The sequence below is a fragment of the Scyliorhinus torazame genome, chromosome 18, assembly GCF_047496885.1.
Source record: "Scyliorhinus torazame isolate Kashiwa2021f chromosome 18, sScyTor2.1, whole genome shotgun sequence".
Lineage (NCBI taxonomy): Eukaryota > Metazoa > Chordata > Chondrichthyes > Carcharhiniformes > Scyliorhinidae > Scyliorhinus > Scyliorhinus torazame.
In genome coordinates, this window is record NC_092724.1 from 17,947,561 (window position 1) to 17,964,687 (window position 17,127).

Below are 17,127 nucleotides of genomic sequence, written 5' to 3' on the forward strand. Positions count from 1 at the left end.
TATTGGTTGGTTCCCTGGTAACCTCTTCACTTTGGAGCTGAAGATTCATTGATTTTGCTCCACGTCTTCATTTGCACCCCAGCCCTTTTCTTCAGGGCATATCAATAAATTCTGCTTAATGTTAGACTCCAAAGGTTCAGTGATTGTTAGAGGAAGGAAAGAAATGAAAATCGCTTATTGTCACAAGTAGGCTTCAATGAAGTTACTGTGAAAAGCCCCTAGTCGCCACATTCCGGCGCCTGTTCGGGGAGGCTGTTATGGTAATTGAACCGTGCTGCTGGCCTGCTTTGGTCTGCTTTCAAAGCCAGCGATTTAGCCCTGTGCTAAACAGCCCCCAAATAATCCAAAATAAAAGCAAAAATACTGTGGATGCAAGGGCAGCACGGTGGCGCAGTGGTTAGCACTGCTGCCTCACGGCGCCGAGGACCCGGGTTTGACGCTGGATCACTGTCCGTGTGGAGTTTGCTCATTCTCCCCGTGGCTGCGTGGGTCTCACCCCCACGACCCAAAAAGGTGTGCAGGGTAGGTGGATTGGCCACGCGAAATTGCCCCTTAATTGGAAAAAAAATAATTGGGCACTTTAAATTTATATTTAAAAAAATACTGTGGACACTGGAGATCGGAAAAGCCCCCAGAAAGAACTGGAAAAAAAACTAAGCAGGTCAGGCAGCATCTGTGGAGAAAGAAACAGAGTTAGCGCTTCAAATCCAATCTGACTCTTACTGGGAACTGAAGAGAGGTAGTGATGGGTTTTGTGTTGTTGGGAAAGGGCAGAGGGTCAGATGGAACAAAACGGAAGGCCAGAGATCGGTTGGAGGGCGGAGGAGATCAAATGACAAAGATCTCATGGAACAAAAGGGAAAGGGAGCGGGGGCAAGGGTGGCAGTAAACAAACAAAACATTGGTCTAGAGTAGGTGTTAATAGCACATTAAAAAGCGGCTCTGTCTTAAGTGAGTACTGCTGGGCCGCCAATATCTCAATGGTGTGTAAGTGGATGGGAGAAGGGGAGGGAGCGGCGTGGAAGAGATTGGAGATGGCGTCCTGCAAAGGAACCAGCCTACAAGCACTGGCGACGGCGCCGTTGCCGTTCTCCCCGAAGAAATACACCACAAGTCCAGTGGTGGTGGCAACACTGAAAATCTGGGGGCAGTGGAGATGGCAGAGGGGAAGGACGGGAGCCTCGGTGCGGTCCCCGGTAAGAAATAATCATAGGTTTGTCCCGGGGAGAATAGATGGGGGATTTGGAGCATGGCAGAGAGCTGGGGTTGTGCAACTGAGAGATCTGTTCGTAGACGGGACGTTTGCGAGTCTGGGAGCGCGGACGGAAAAATATGGGTTGCCCCAAGGGAATACATTTCGGTATATGCAACTGAGGGCTTTTGCGGAGCAACAGGTGAAGGAATTCCCGCAGCTCCCGACACAGGAGATTTAGGATAGAGTGATCTCAGGGACATGGGTGGGGGATGGTAGGGTGTCGGATATATACAGGGAAATGAGGGACGAGGGGGAGATCATGGTGAATGAGCTGAAGGGAAAATGGGAAGAAGAGCTGGGGGAAGAGATTGAAGAGGGGCTGTGGGCAGATGCCCTACGTAGGGTAAACTCTTCGTCCTCGTGCGCCAGGCTAAGCCTGATACAATTCAAGGTTTTGCACAGGGCGCATATGACCGGAGCAAGGCTCAGTAAATTTTTCGGGGTAGAGGATAGGTGTGGGAGATGCTCGAGGAGCCCAGCAAACCACACCCACATGTTTTGGTCATGCCCGGCACTGCAGGGGTTCTGGGTGGGGGTGGCAAAGGTGCTTTCGAAGGTGGTGGGGGTCCGGGTCGAACCAAGCTGGGGTTGGCTATATTCGGGGTTGCAGAAGAGCCGGGAGTGCAGGAGGCGAGAGAGGCTGACGTTTTGGCCTTTGCGTCCCTAGTAGCCCGGCGAAGGATATTGCTTATGTGGAAGGAAGCCAAACCCCCGGGCGTGGAGACCTGGATAAACGACATGGCAGGGTTTATAAAGTTAGAACGGATCAAGTTTGTATTAAGGGGTTCGGCTCAAGGGTTCACCAGGCGGTGGCAACCGTTCATTGACTACCTCGCAGAACGATAAAGGAAATGGGAAGGTAACAGCAGCAACCCAGAGGGGAGGGGGGAGGGATCGGGTGGGTCCTCAGGGGTGTTTTTGTATCGATATTTGTACTTGGTTATGTATATTGGATTGTTTGATTTTATTATCTGGGAGAGTTATTATTTTTGTTATGACAGTTGCCATTTAGTTTACATATTATTTATTTGCTTGTTAAAAACGGTCACTGTTATTTATATTGTTTTATGGTTGTAAAAAGGGAAAACCCTTTGTATTGTTTTGTTTGGCCGAAAAATTTGAATAAAATATATTTTAAAAAATTTTTAAAAGCGGCTCTGTCTGACAGCCAAAGATGAGAACAGGATGATGACTTGGCTGGGGTTGGGTGGGGGAGGGGGTGGTGGGGAGGGGGGGGGGGGTTGGAGTGGGGGGGGAGGAAGTTCAAAATGGAAGACAGAGTGCATGGCCTGAAGTTGTTGAACTCAATATTGAGTTCTGGGCTCAATGTTCTGCTATTAACACCTCCAATAAGGGTCAGATTGGACTCAAACTGTTGACTCTGGGGGTGATTCTCTGAGCCCCGCGCTGGGCCAGAGAATCACCGCAACCGCGCCACGACGCCCCGACGCCGGCGTGCGATTCTCCGAGGTGCGGTGAAGCAACGGCATTTGCTCCGGCGCGTTTGATGCGGCGCTGGCGGGGCCGCCAATTCTCCGGCCCGGATGGGCGGAGCGGCCGCGCGGATACGACAGAGCCCCGCCGGCGCCGTTCACACCTCGTCACTGCCGGCGGGAACTCTGCGCGAAGGGCCGGGGGGGCGGCTTGTGGGGGGTGGGAAGCGATCCTTCACCGGGGGGGGGGGGGGAGGCTCGATGGGGTCTGGCCCGCGATCGGGGCCCACCGATCGGCGGGCCGGCCTCTTCCCCACCCCCCCCCCCCCCCCGGGCCCACTTTCTTGCGCGGCTGGCCCCTGAAAACCAACTCCACGCTGAGTCGGGGCCGGCGCGCAGAAGAAGTCCCCCACGCATGCGCAGGTTGGCGCGGCACCCATTTGGCGCCAGGGAGGGAGGCTGGAGCGGCGTGAACCGCTCCAGCGCCATGCTGGCCCCCTCTGGGGGACAGAATTGGTCGTCCCCGTGCCTGTTTCGTGCCGTCGCGTCACGACGGCGTGAACACTTGGGCTCCCTTGTGGAGAATCACTCCCTAAGTTTCTCTCTCCACTGATGCTGCCAGACCGGTTACGTTTTGCTAGCACTCCCATTTTTCATTAAAACATTCCAACGTCTTAGGGAGGGAAAGGTTCGTGTAGAAGAAGATGGAGGGATAAGGCTTGATTTGAACCTTAGAGTGAGAAGGACTGGACAGTCAAGAGAGGAAAGATAAGCGGAGTGCAGCTCATGAACAAATGCATTAAATAAACATTTGCCATTGATCCCAGATGATGTTAAATTTATGCAGCTCAACATGTTAAGTAATCCTAATGGGAATGAAATCATTAAACATAATGCATTTAGTATCGAACACAAGGAAATCAACTGATAACCAAGAAAGTTTCTATCAACAAAAAAAACTATTATCAGTATCGTCACCAAGCGATCTTGACTGTAATTAACAACTTGATACCTTCAAATAAAATCAAAAGTTAAACAAGAAGGTAAAGCTCCTTTTCCACTTTTATGGATTTCCGCACTTCCGGGAACTCTCTCATGTTTTTCCTGGGCTCCTTCATTCACCTGGAATGGCTACCCCCCTCCCCCCCCAATTCCTGCACAGTTATCTCTGATGTCCCCCAAGGATTTATCCTTGGCCCCCTTCTATTTCTCTTCCACTCGCTGCCCCTCAGCAACCTCCTCTGAGAGCACAGGGTTTGTTTTCACACGGACACGGACGACGCCAATCTCCACCTCACCATCACCTCTCTCAAACCCTAAATTATCAACCTGCTTAGCTGACATCCATGATTGGATGAGCATACATTTCCTCCGAATTAAATGCTGGGAAGACTGAGGCCATTCTGTCCACGGTCCCAGTGATACCTCCATTCACCAATCCATTGACTCCATCCACCTGAGGCCCAAACAGTCACTCTGCTAGCTTGGTGTCATATTTGAAGACGTTTATTAGCCTAACCAATAACCAGCCTTAAGAGGTCACCTATGTCATGATTGACACCAAGATCTTCCCCTGTACCCTCCATCTGACTATACCTGCGGGAAGTGCACCCAACTTCAGCTCCTCAAAGACCGTGTTAGGGAACTGGAGCTGAAGCTGGATGAACTTCGGATCATCCGGGAGGCAGAGGGGGTGATTGAGAAGAGTTACAGGGAGGTAACCACACCCAAGGTACAGGACAAGAATAGCTGGGTTACAGTCAGGGGGAAAAAAACAAACAGGCAGACAGTGCAGGGATCCCTCGTGGCCGTTCCCCTTCAAAACAAGTATACCGTTTTGGATGCTGTTGAGGGGGATGACCTACTGGGGGAAGGCCCTAGCGGTCAGGTCTCTGGCACGGAGTCTGGCTCTGGGGCTCAGAAGGGAAGGGGGGAGAATAGAAAAGCAATAGTTGTAGGAGATTCAATGGTTAGGGGAATAGATAGGAGATTCTGTGGTCGCGAGCGAGACTCCCGGAAGGTATGTTGCCTCCCGGGTGCCAGGGCCAGGGATGTCTCGGATCGTGTCTTCAGGATCCTTAAGGGGGAGGGTGAGCAGCCAGAAGTCGTGGTGCACATTGGTACCAACGACATAGGTAGGAAAAGGGGTGTGGAGGTAATAAACAAGTTTAGGGAGTTAGGCTGGAAGTTGAAAGCCAGGACAGACAGAGTTGTCATCTCTGGTTTGTTGCCGGTGCCACGTGATAACGAGGCTAGGAATAGGGAGAGAGTGCAGTTGAACACGTGGCTGCAGGAATGGTGTAGGAGGGAGGGCTTCAGGTATTTGGATAATTGGAGCGCATTCTGGGGAAGGTGGGACCTGTACAAGCAGGACGGGTTGCATCTGAACCAGAGGGGCACCAATATCCTGGGAGGGAGGTTTGCTAGTACTCTTCGGGAGGATTTAAACTAATTTGGCAGGGGAATGGGAACCGGATTTGTAGTCCAGCAACTAAGGTAGCCGATATTCAGGACGCCAAAGCATGTAATGAGGCAGTGGGGAAGGGAACACTGACAAAGGAGAGTATTTGCAGGCACGGAGATGGGTTGAAGTGTGTATACTTCAACGCAAGAAGCATCAGGAATAAGGTGGGTGAACTTAAGGCATGGATCGGTACTTGGGACTACGATGTGGTGGCCATCACGGAAACTTGGATAGAAGAGGGGCAGAAATGGTTGTTGGAGGTCCCTGGTTATAGATGTTTCAATAAGATTAGGGAGGGTGGTAAAAGAGGTGGGGGGGGGGTGGCATTATTAATTAGAGATAGTATAACAGCTGCAGAATGGCAGTTCGAGGAGTATCACCCTATTGAGGTAGTATGGGTTGAAGTCAGAAATAGGAAAGGAGCAGTCACCTTGTTAGGAGTTTTCTATAGGCCCCCCAATAGTAACAGAGATGTGGAGGAACAGATTGGGAAACAGATTTTGGAAAGGTGCAGAAGTCATAGGGTAGTAGTCATGGGCGACTTTAACTTCCCAAATATTGAGTGGAAACTCTTTAGATCAAATAGTTTGGATGGGGTGGTGTTTGTGCAGTGTGTCCAGGAAGCTTTTCTAACACAGTATGTAGATTGTCCGACCAGAGGAGGGGCAATATTGGATTTGGTACTGGGTAATGAACCAGGGCAAGTGATAGATTTGTTAGTGGGGGAGCATTCTGGAGATAGTGACCACAATTCTGTGACTTTCACTTTAGTAATGGAGAGGGATAGGTACGTGCAACAGGGCAAGGTTTACAATTGGGGGAAGGGTAAATACGATGTTGTCAGACAAGAATTGAAGTGCATAAGTTGGGAACATAGGCTGGCAGGGAAGGACACAAGTGAAATGTGGAACTTGTTCAAGGAACAGGTGCTACGAGTCCTGGATATGTATGTCCCTGTCAGGCAGGGAAGAGATGGTCGAGTGAGGGAACCATGGTTGACAAGAGAGGTTGAATGTCTTGTTAAGAGGAAAAAGGTGACTTATGTAAGGCTGAGGAAACAAGGTTCAGACAGGGCATTGGAGGGATACAAGATAGCCAGGAGGGAACTGAAGAAAGGGATTAGGAGAGCTAAGAGAGGGCATGAACAATCTTTGGCGGGTAGGATCAAGGAAAACCCCAAGGCCTTTTACACATATGTGAGAAATATGAGAATGACTAGAGCGAGGGTAGGTCCGATCAAGGACAGTAGCGGGAGATTGTGTATTGAGTCTGAAGAGATAGGAGAGGTCTTGAATGAGTATTTTTCTTCTGTATTTACAAATGAGAGGGGCGATATTGTTGGAGAGGACAGTGTGAAACAGATTGGTAAGCTCAAGGAAATACTTGTCAGGAAGGAAGATGTGTTGGGCATTTTGAAAAACTTGAGGATAGACAAGTCCCCCGGGCCTGACGGGATATATCCAAGGATTCTATGGGAAGCAAGAGATGAAATTGCAGAGCCGTTGGCAATGATCTTTTCGTCCTCACTGTCAACAGGGGTGGTACCAGGGGATTGGAGAGTGGCGAATGTCGTGCCCCTGTTCAAAAAAGGAACTAGGGATAACCCTGGGAATTACAGGCCAGTTAGTCTTACTTCGGTGGTAGGCAAAGTAATGGAAAGGGTACTGAAAGATAGGATTTCTGAGCATCTGGAAAGACACTGCTTGATTAGGGATAGTCAGCACGGATTTGTGAGGGGTAGGTCTTGCCTTACAAATCTTATTGAATTCTTTGAGGAGGTGACCAAGCATGTGGATGAAGGTAAAGCAGTGGATGTAGTGTACATGGATTTTAGTAAGGCATTTGATAAAGTTCCCCATGGTAGGCTTATGCAGAAAGTAAGGAGGCATGGGATAGTGGGAAATTTGGCCAGTTGGATAACGAACTGGCTAACCGATAGAAGTCAGAGAGTGGTGGTGGATGGCAAATATTCAGCCTGGATCCCAGTTACCAGTGGCGTACCGCAGGGATCAGTTCTGGGTCCTCTGCTGTTTGTGATTTTCATTAATGACTTGGATGAGGGAGTTGAAGGGTGGGTCAGTAAATTTGCAGACGATACGAAGATTGGTGGAGTTGTGGATAGTAAGGAGGGCTGTTGTTGGCTGCAAAGAGACATAGATAGGATGCAGAGCTGGGCTGAGAAGTGGCAGATGGAGTTTAACCCTGAAAAGTGTGAGGTTGTCCATTTTGGAAGGACAAATATGAATGTGGAATATAGGGTTAACGGTAGAGTTCTTGGCAATGTGGAGGAGCAGAGAGATCTTGGGGTCTATGTTCATACATCTTTGAAAGTTGCCACTCAAGTGGATAGAGCTGTGAAGAAGGCCTATGGTGTGCTCGCATTCATTAACAGAGGGATTGAATTTAAGAGCCGTGAGGTGATGATGCAGCTGTACAAAACTTTGGTAAGGCCACATTTGGAGTACTGTGTACAGTTCTGGTCGCCTCATTTTAGGAAGGATGTGGAAGCTCTGGAAAAGGTGCAAAGAAGATTTACCAGGATGTTGCCTGGAATGGAGAGTAGGTCTTACGAGGAAAGGTTGAGGGTGCTAGGCCTTTTCTCATTAGAGCGGAGAAGGATGAGGGGCGACTTGATAGAGGTTTATAAGATGATCAGGGGAATAGATAGAGTAGACAGTCAGAGACTTTTTCCCCAGGTGGAACACACCATTACAAGGGGACATAAATTTAAGGTGAAAGGTGGAAGATATAGGAGGGATATCAGAGGTAGGTTCTTTACCCAGAGAGTAGTGGGGGCATGGAATGCACTGCCTGTGGAAGTAGTTGAGTCGGAAACATTAGGGACCTTCAAGCAGCTATTGGATAGGTACATGGATGATGGTAAAATGATATAGTGTAGATTTATTTGTTCTTAAGGGCAGCACGGTAGCATTGTGGATAGCACAATTGCTTCACAGCTCCATGGTCCCAGGTTCGATTCCGGCTTGGGTCATTGTCTGTGCGGAGTCTGCACGTCCTCCCCGTGTCTGCGTGGGTTTCCTCCGGGTGCTCCGGTTTCCTCCGACAGTCCAAAGATGTGCGGGTTAGGTGAATTGGCCAATGATAAATTGCCCTTAATGTCCAAATTGCCCTTGGTGTTGGGTGGAGGTGTTGAGTTTGGGTATGGTGCTCTTTCCAAGAGCCGGTGCAGACTCAAAGGGCCAAATGGCCTCCTTCTGCACTGTAAATTCAATGATAATCTATGATTAATCTAGGACAAAGGTTCGGCACAACATCGTGGGCCGAAGGGCCTGTTCTGTGCTGTATTTTCTATGTTCTATGTTCTATCCCCGGGCTTTGGGACCTTGCCATCAGGGTCAAATGGGGGAATGGGGGTCAGAGGTCCGCACATTGGGGGGGGACAGACAAACCGCTGCGATTTTCCCCAAACCGATCATTAACAGGCAAAAGGGGGCTCTTCGGAATGACAGCGGCCAGGCTCCGGAAGATGGAGTCTCAATGGGGCATCCTCCGGCACTCAAGTTGTAGCAGGCTTCCTTTACAGGTAAGTGAGAGAGAGGGTACCCAAAATGGAGGTATCCTCTCTCTAACTTTTTTCACCCTCAGGGGCAGGCCCACCAGTGACAAGGAGGGAACCCTGCGTGTTGTGCTGGACCCCAATCCCTCCCCATTCACTTGGTCTGCCCTCACCAAACAGCCTCTCTGTTTCCCAATACCTCAGGCAAGCTGGCAGCTGACTGGAAAATTCCGACAAATGCCTCAATATTCCTTTAGCTCCAACTGGCTACCAGCTGCTGGGAGTAAGGTATCCCTTCCCCACTCCCAGAACCCAGAAACATGGGGCTGGATTCTCCGCACTCCGATGCCAGGATCGCGGTTGCCGCCGGGGCGCAGAATCCAGTTTGACGCCGGATTCGGGCCCGGCGCGGGTTCGCCGATTCCCCGGGCACCGAAAATCACCGTCATCGTGGAGTACGCCGCGCCGCCGGGGGGGGTGGCCATTGCCAGAGGCCCGCTCAGCAATCCTCCGCTCCTGACCAGCCAGGTTCCCGACGGCTATTGCCGGGCGGGATGCTCGCGTGGCAGCTGTGGATGCAGTCCACAGCCACCCTGGTCAGGGGCGGGCGGATCGGGGACCGGGGGGGGGGGGTGGGGGGGGGGTCTCAAAGGCGGCCGGGGAATGATTGCGCAAGGTTTGAGGGTCAGGCGCGCGGCCCATCGGGGGGTCTCTTTTTTCGGTCTGCCTCCACGGTCCGCATCCGCCATGGAGCACCGCGCAGCCGCTGGAGGATGCCGCCCTGCGCATGTGCCGCCTCTGACCCAGATGTGCGAGGGGGGGGGGGCCGTATCTGCACCTAAAGCTGCGAGATTCACTCCGGGTCCCTGCTAGCCCCCGGCAGGGCCAAGAATTTGTTTCACTTTTTTGCAGTAATTTCAGGAGTTAAAGTCCACCGTTTTGATGTCGGCGTGGGGACATAGTCCCAATAACAGAGCACCCTGCCCGTGCAATCTCATTCCCACCTTTCTCCATTCCCATTCTCAATGGGGCTAAATGTCAATTAAGAATGATTCTGGTTGATCCCCTGCAGTGTGGGTCTTACAGGCCGATTTTGTTGCTAAACGTAGATGCCAAGGTGCTGGCGAAGGTCTTAGCCACGAGGATTGAGGATTGTGTGCCGCAGGTCATCCACGAAGACCAGACGGGGTTCGTGAAGGGGAGGCAGTTGAACACGAATGTGTGGAGGCTTTTGAATGTTATCATGCTGCCAGTGAGGGAGGGGGAGGCGGAGATAGTGATGGCGATGAAGGCTGAGAAAGCCTTCGATAGGGTCGAGTGGGGGTACCTGTGGGAGGTGCTGAAGAGGTTTGGGTTTGGGGAGGGGCTTGTCAGGTGGGTCAGGCTGTTGTTTGAGGTCCCGATGGCGAGTGTGGCCACAAACAGGAGGAGGTCTGAGTGATTTCGGTTGCACCGAGGGACGAGGCAGGGGTGTCCCCTGTCCCCCCTGCTCTTCACACTGGCAATTGAACCCCTGGCTATGGCACTGAGGGAGTCAAGGAACTGGAGGGGGTTGGTGCGGGGCGTGGAGGAGGAGCATAGGGTGTTGCTCTATGCGGACGACTTGCTGTTATATGTGGCAGACCCGGTGGGGGGAATGCCGGAGGTAATGAGGATCCTCAGGGAATTTGGGGATTTCTCAGGGTACAAGCTCAACATGGGGAAGAGCGAGTTGTTCGTGGTTCACCCAGGGGACCAGGAGAGGGGGATTGGCGAGCTCCCACTAAAAAGGGCGGAGAGGAGCTCCAGGTATTTGGGGGTCCAGGTGGCCAGGAGCTGGGGGGCCCTGCATAGGCTTAATTTCACAAGGCTGGTGGAGCAAATGGAGGAGGAGTTCAAGAGGTGGGACGCGTTGCCACTGTCCTTGGCGGGTAAGGTGCAGCCAGTCAAAATGACGGTGCTCCCAAGGGTTTTGTTCCTGTCCCAGTGCCTCCCTGTGTTTATCCCGAAGGCCTTCTTTAGGCGGGTCAACAGGAGCATAATGGGGTTTGTGTGGGTGCGAGGGACTCCGAGGGTGAGAAGGGTGTTCCTGGAGCGGAGTAGAGATAGGGGGGCTGGCGCTGCCCAACCTCTGTGGATACTACTGGGCCGCCAATGCGATGATGGTGCACAAGTGGGTGATGGAGGGGGAGGGGGCTGCATGGAAGAGGCTGGAGACAGTGTCCTGTGTGGGTACGAGTCTGGAGGCGCTGGCAATGGTGCCGCTGTCGCTCCCTCCAAGGAGGTACTACACAAGCCTGGTAGTGGCGGATGCCCTCAAAATCTGGGGGCAGTGGAGGTGGCACAGGGGGGAGGTTGGGGCCTCAGTGTGGACCCCAATACGGGGGAACCACCGGTTCGTCCCAGGGAAGACAGATGGACAGTTTTCGGGGTGGCACAGGGCAGGGAAACGAAGGTTGGGAGACCTGTTTGTGGACAGGAAGTTCGTGAGCCTGGGTGAGTTGGAAGAGAAGTATGGGCTCCCCCCGGGGAACACCTTCAGGTACTTACAGGTAAGGGCGTTTGCCAGGCGGCAGGTGGTGAAATTCCCGAGGCTGCTGCCACACCAAGTACAGGACAGGGTGCTCTCGGAAGGGTGGGCGGGAGTGGGGAAGATCTCGGAAACTTACCAGGTGATGCAGGAAGAGGAGGAGGCCTCGGTGGTGGAGGTGAAAGGTAAGTGGGAGGAGGAGTTGGGAGAGGAGATCGAGGAAGGGACGTGGGCAGATGCCTTAGGGAGGGTGAACTCTTCATCTTCGTGCGTGAGGCTCAGCCTCATACAGTTTAAGGTGCTGCACAGGGCACGCATGACCGGGACAAGGATGAGCCAGTTTTTTGGGGGTGAGGACAGATGTGTTAGGTGCTCAGGGAGCCCAGCAAACCACACCCATATGTTCTGGGCATGCCCAGCGCTGGAGGAAGTTTGGAAGGGCGTAACGAGGACGGTGTTGAGGGAGGTAGGATCCAGGGTCAAACCGGGCTGGGGGCTCGCAATATTTGGGGTGGCATAGGAGCCGGGAGTGCAGGAGGCGAAAGAGGCCGGTATTCTGGCCTTTGCGTCCCTGGTAGCCCGGTGAAGGATTCTTCTTCAGTGGAAGGACGCAAGGCCCCCATGCGTGGAATCCTGGATCAATGATATGGTGGGGTTTATTAAGTTGGAGAGGGTGAAATTCGCCTTGAGAGGGTCGGTACAAGGGTTCTTCAGGCAGTGGCAACCGTTCTTAGACTTCCTGGTAGAACGGCAGACATTGGTCAATGGCAGCAGCAACTCAGGGGGGGGGGGGGGTTTACTTTATTTTTGTTTATTTAGACTGGGGAATCTGAGGGGGTGTATATATTTGCTATGTTGGCTTTGTGTTAAGTCGGGGTGTTAATTTATTACTTATGTATAGGGGGAGGGGGGTACGGAGGGTTGTTTTTTGACTGTGTTTTGTATTTAACCCTGTTGGGTTCCTTTTTCATTTTGTTATTGATATTCTGTGAAAACCTTAATAAAAATTATTTTTAAAAAAAGAATGATTCTGGTTTCGCTGAACTTTTCAATCATGGGGAATTGGATTGGGAGCGTTTGTGTTGAGAGATGAATAGAGGATCAGAAAGGTGGGATTTGAGGGAGTTTTTGAAGATGGGAAGAGGGACAGTGAAGAAGGAGGGATTCAGGGTGATGGGTCCAGGCTGACAGTTATTTTGGGAATTCTGGAGGAACGCGGGTGAAACACATTTGGCGAGAATCGGAGAACAGAGGGATGGAGGAAGTTGTCCAGGTCAGAGCTGGGGTCTTTGGAAAGGAAACTTGTCCAATCTATCTCACCATCTCCATGCCCCAACTCCCTACCATTACTCCCCATGCCCCAACTCCCTACCATTACTCCCCATTCCCCAACTCCCTACCATTACTCCCCATGCCCCAACTCCCTACCATTACTCCCCATTCCCCAACTCCCTACCATTACTCCCCATTCCCCAACTCCCTACCATTACTCCCCATGCCCCAACTCCCCACCATTACTCCCCATGCCCCAACTCCCTGCCATTCCTCCCCATTCCCCAACTCCCTGCCATTACTCCCCATGCCCCAACTCCCTACCATCACTCCCCATGCCCCATCTCCCTACCATTACTCCCCATGCTCCAACTCCCTACCATCACTCCCCATGCCCCAACTCCCTGCCATTACTCCCCATGCCCCAACTCCCTACCATTACTCCCCATGCCCCAATTCCCTACCATTACTCGACACTTGGCTATCTAATCCCTTCACCTTCCAAACCTCCTCAGTCCTTTCAGTCCGTCCCACCAGTCCACTCGTTAATATTATTTAAAAAACACATTCAATCCCAGAATAGGAGTATGTTCAATCCCATTTTGTGGTTAAAAACCAAGATCTTATCTGCCCTCCCAGCTGCATGCAAAATGACCAACGGCCCAATAATGAAGACCATTATTTATCCATGGATCAACATCAACAAAATAGATGAACTGGTCGCTTTCACACTGCTGTCTGTGGGAGCTTGCTGTGTGCAAATTACAACATGGTCAATGGCGTAGGTAGCCTGCCACTGACTGGAGGCTGTATCGGGTCCTGTCATTCGCACCTTCCACCACTGGGGAACCCATGGCAGGGCGTCACCATTGGCGGGAATGGAACGTCTGGAAAACCCCGCCCATTAATGACGACACTTCAAAAGTACTCAATTGGCTGTAAAGTGCTTTGGGTCGTCTGGTGAGTGTGAAAGATGCTACAGAAATGTCAATCTTTCTCCCTTTCCCGAATGTTGCCCCCAGCATTATTTATTAACTTTCTAGATTTCCTCAACATGGACAAACTTCAGGCTCCGCAAAACTTTGCCATTTCAAACGCAGATAATTACGAATGCAGAAAGCACATTTTATTATGCACTGCAGAATTGGCATCATTGAGAGGCGCAGTGAGGAATTCATTGAATGATGGCCATTGATCAGGATCTATCTATTATCAGAGCGCGTGTTATTGCTGCAGATTAGCGTGAAGCTCAGGAGATTCAGGTTTTCAGACATTAATGGTCTCAGCTTACAGTCTGTGAGGACCCACTGGAATACTTAACATGTGAGAATATCACAGGAAAGGGAGCGTAACTCGCTCATGTTTAACTATCTACCCTCTGCCTAAAGTGTGCAGGATGCACAAATATGCCATCAGCACGCCCCCTACATCCACTTTGTGGGTGAGGAGCTTTTATACCCACATGTGCAAGCCAGGCTTTCAACTGCCTCCTAATAGAATTATTAAAACAACATGCAGATGCCTCGATTGTTAATTGCATTAATGCCACAGTCTGGATGGATGTATGATAGCTCGTTTCATAAAGTTGGGATCTTAAAAATTTACCCAGTATGTTCTCCTTAAAAAAGATGCCCAATTCACACACTTACTGACACATGCACACACAGGTACCTGCAGACTCATAAACCCTCTACATACAGATATCTAAGCACACACACACGCACACATATCCTCCCCCCAAACCCCTGCCCCACTCTCTCAAGCTGCTGAATCGCACTCATTCCCATTCGATTTCACTCCCTGCATCCCTACCCACAAGCAGTGGGCACACTGGCTGATATTGCTCTCTGCAGCTCAGGGACATTGAGGATAAGCACGGTAGCATTGTGGATAGCACAGTTGCTTCACCGCTCCAAGGTCCCAGGTTCAATTTGCGGCTTGGGTCACTGTCTGTGCGGAGTCTGCACGTTCTCCCCGTGTGTGCGTGGGTTTCCTCCGGGTGCTCCGGTTTCCTCCCACAGTCCAAAGGTGTGCGGGTTAGGTGAATTGACCATGCTAAATTGCCCATAGTGTCCAAAATTGCCCTTAGTATTGGGTGGGGTTACTGGGTTATGGGGATAGGGTGGAGGTGTGGGCTTGGGTAGGGTGCTCTTTCCAAGAGCCGGTGCAGACTCAATGGGCCGAATGGCCACCTTCTGCACTGTAAATTCTATGATCTATGATCCCAATATTCTTCCTCTTTTGAGGCCAGCCAGCTGGTCACTGATCAGGGAGCGAATCTCTTTTAGAAGAATGAGGGGGGGGGGATCTTATAGAAACTTGTAAAATTATGAAGGGGTTAGATAGGATAGAAGCAGGAGAGTTGTTTCCACTGGCGGGTGAAACTCGAACTAGGGGGCGTGGCCTCAAAATAAAGGGGAGCAGATTTAGGACTGAGTTGAGGAGGAACGGCTTCACCCAAAGGGCCATGAATGTGTGGAATTCCCTGCCCAGTGAAGCAGTCGAGGCTAGCTCGTTAAATGTTTTCAAGGTAAAGCTAGATAGATTCTTGAACAGTAAAGGAATAAAATGTTATGGTGAGTGGGAGGGTAAGTGGAGCTGAGTCCACAAAAGATCAGCCATGATCTTATTGAATGGTGGAGCAGGCTCGAGGGGCCAGATGGCCGACTCCTGCTCCTGGTTCTTATGTTTTTATGTTCTCCAGGAAAGATCCTTCACAAAGAAAAAAAGAACTTGCATTTATCTAGCACCATTCGCAACCACCGGACGTCCAAATCGCTTCACAGCCATTGAAACACTTTTGAAACGCAGTCATTGTTGTAAAGAAGGCAGCCAATAGACGCACAGCAAGCTCTCATGGACAACAATGAAATAAATGACCATTTAATTTGATGTTGGTTGAGGGAAAATATCGGTCAGGCCCACCAGAGGGGACTCCAATACTCAAGGAAAATAATTGGCAGACGCCGGAGATCTGAAATGAATTTGGGTGGCACAGTAGCACAATGGTTAGCACTGCTGCCTCACAGCTTCAGGGTCCCCGGTTCAATTCCGACCTCGGGTGACTGTGTGGAGTTTGCACTTTCTCCCCGTGTCTGCGTGGATTTCCTCCGGGTGCTCCGGTTTCCTCCCACAGTTCAGAGACGCGCAGGTTAGGTGGATTGGCCATGTTAAATTGCCCCTTGGTGACCAAAAAAAAAAGGTTATGTCCGGTTTCTGGGGATAGAGTGGAGGTGTGGGCTTAAGTGGGGCGCTCTTTCCAAGGGCCGGTGCAGACTCGATGGGCCGAATGGCCGCCTTCTGCACTGTAAATGCTATCATTCTATGAAAACAGAAAATATTCAGCTGGTCAGGCAGCATCTGTGAAGAGGTGAGACAGAGCTAACGTTTCAGGGTGATGGTCATTCAGGTGCAGCCAGACCTGCTGAGCATTTCGACACCAGGAGAAACTCTCCTAGTCTTCATTGAGTAGCGCCATGGAATCGTTGACATCCACCTGAGAGGGCTTCAGTTTAACTTCTCATCTGAAGGACGACATCTATGACAGTACGACACTCCCTCTGAACTGCATGAGGACTCTCAGCCTGGCGTATGCACTCAAGTATCAGGAGTGGCAGTCGAAACCAGAACCTTCAGACTCAGAGACGAGGTTTCTTCCCAATGAGCCATGCCTGCTAACTCACTGTAAGGTTGTTGGGTGTTCCGATACACAAACAAACCAACACGGTTGTAGATGGTACAACTCTGCTTTATTGTTCTGTACAATAATAACTATTAACGTCTGGCTGTGGTTCGTACTTCACCAGCTAACCTGTGGACCCAGCCCTAGCACTGTCTTAGTGAGGCACTCAGCGCATGGTGTATATCTGAGTGGCACGCTGTGAGCTCTGTGCTCTGAGCTATTTCCTTGTAGAATGAGCGGGAACTGTGGTGTTCCCGGTTTTATAGTGCGTGTGCTCTCCCTGGTGATTGGCTGTGATGTTGTGTGTGTGTTGGTTGGTCCAACTCCCTGTCCATCAGTGTGTGTGTGATTGCACCATGATATGTTAATGTGGATATCATGACAAGGTGCAATTGGGGAGTCATTGCGAAAACTGAAAAAAACTGCCTGCAAATAAAAAACACAAAAACCTCGCAGCTCCATCATCGGATGAAGGGATCTAACAGATTTAAAAATCTTACATTGCAAACAGAATATCTATTAAGCTGGCTTGATTAGCATTGAAGGAGAATTTCTGCCCCAGGCGAGGATCCAGCCAGTGAGAGAGAGGGCAACACAACCAGCATCCCCTGTCCTATCGTTTGATCTTACATCTAACTTCCCTGAAGGGGATTGTGCCAGAAATCCGAATGACTTAAGCCAGAGAATTAAACGATTACGATACGCGTCTGCAGTCAGCTGGGCCTGCGGCTAAAGGTGACTGACAAGAGAAGGAGATACGTATTTTCCAATTCATACAGCACGGAGAGAGAGCCATTTGGCCCATCCCACCGATGCTGGCACCGAGGAGACGTCAAGCAGGTTGCTGACTCACTCTTCTCTCAGTCGACAAGATATTTACAAAACCTTGATGCCGTGCATCGTGAGCAAAATGGAATTTGGAAAAATCAACAGTGATAAATTCTAAAAAGCGCTGAGACAATCTGCTCGTTCGTGGGAGCGAGGGGTCGTCCAAT

The 17,127-nt window shown here is 50.8% G+C and overlaps 1 protein-coding gene across 3 annotated transcripts in view; it reads right to left on the reverse strand.

Annotated features, from left to right (window-relative positions):
• ncanb (neurocan b) overlaps positions 1–17,127 on the reverse strand; it is a 263,481-nt gene that overhangs the window by 45,767 nt on the left and 200,587 nt on the right. The window lies entirely within an intron of this gene.